A 1487-nucleotide genomic window follows, 5' to 3' on the forward strand; every position below is an offset into this window, starting at 1 on the left:
AATTTTGAGTATTGGAGAACTTGTGGACATTGGTATCATCTATTCGGATAGTGTTGAGTTTACCAACCCTTTTGCAAGATAAGGAGAAGAGAACCCAATTCAAAACCAACCACAAAATCAACCTACGATGCCTAAATGGTACTCCAACACCACTCCACTTGACTGGTAATTTCATTGCCAAATCCGCATTCATACAATTAGTTGAGAGAAGTCAATTTGGAGGGATGCTTAGTGAAGATCCTCATCTACACATGGAGACTTTTTGTGACTATTATGATGCAATTTCCCAAACAGGGGTAACTTAAGACCAAATTCGATGTGTGTTGTTTCCTTTTTCCTTGATCGGAACCACAAAGCAATGGTTAAAGAGCCTAGACAAGTCCACTCTTAGAATTGATTCATGGAAGAAGTTAGCACTTGCCTTTTACAAGAATTTATATCCTCCGGAGAAGACCAACATGTTAAGAGCGAAAATCACTAGGTTCAAGCAAAGTGATGAAGACTCTCTATATGAGGCTTGGGAGAGATTCAAAGGTACACGTCGCTCTTGTCCTCATCATGGACTAAGCGAATGGTTTCTTGCTCAACAATTTTGGAATGGGTTGTATGAAGACTCAAGGAATGTGCTCAACATGGGTTCTAATAGAAGATTCACTATGGTAGATGACAACCAAACTTGGGGAAAGATAGAAGAGATGTCGGTTCACAACTCTCAATATAGTAGTCCAAGAAAAGCTACTAGAGGGGGGAGACATGTGTTAGAAATCTATATCCCATTATACTCAACATATTCATATATGTTTCAATTTAATTTAGTCATAAAATTAATTAGATCTTATGCATGCAAACATAAGTAAATATATAGAAGAAATCATCATTCTTACATTGGAAATTTCGGATTATTGGGCACAAATGAGTTCTCCTACTCACTTGTTCTTGAGCTCTCCTAATAAGGGATGAACAAAGGATTCAAGTTTAGAATCCCTTCCGAAGAATAATACCCAAGATAACCTCTTAATACGATTAATATTATTAATACTAGAACAATATTAATCTAAATAAAATGACCCAAAACAATTGTTTTTGTCCTCTTGGAATTTCGGTCAAGAGGAGGAAAAATGGAGTAATTTTATCTCTCTAAAATACTTTTGTTTTAGATGTGTAGAATGAATGAATATGCACTAATCTTTTTATGTAGTGTATTAGGTAAATAATAGAGAAAACCCTTTCGTCTTTTCTACAAGGAAAACCGGGTAGGGGAGGGTAAAAGGGGTCAATGCATGAGCAAGGTGTTCTTCACAAGAGTAACTAGGTATGCATGGCTAGTAATTAGGTAAAATGATTATGTTTTCCACTTAATTAATCAACACAATATTTAGCCTAATACACCCTCTATTTCGGTCCATTTAAGATAAAATGGATTCCATTTTATCTTTGTCAATTTGTCACATGTCACAAGTCATGTAAAATTGTTATGCATTTTTAAC

At 35.4% G+C, this 1487-nt stretch overlaps 1 non-coding gene across 1 annotated transcript; it reads right to left on the reverse strand.

Annotated features, from left to right (window-relative positions):
• Positions 1-458: 458 nt before the first annotated feature.
• LOC141644976 (small nucleolar RNA R71) lies at positions 459-565 on the reverse strand. Its single transcript, XR_012544574.1, has one exon. It is a non-coding gene; the product is annotated as a small nucleolar RNA R71 (small nucleolar RNA).
• Between the last annotated feature and the right edge of the window lie 922 nt (positions 566-1487).

This window comes from Silene latifolia, chromosome 2 (genome assembly GCF_048544455.1).
Source record: "Silene latifolia isolate original U9 population chromosome 2, ASM4854445v1, whole genome shotgun sequence".
Classification (NCBI taxonomy): domain Eukaryota; kingdom Viridiplantae; phylum Streptophyta; class Magnoliopsida; order Caryophyllales; family Caryophyllaceae; genus Silene; species Silene latifolia.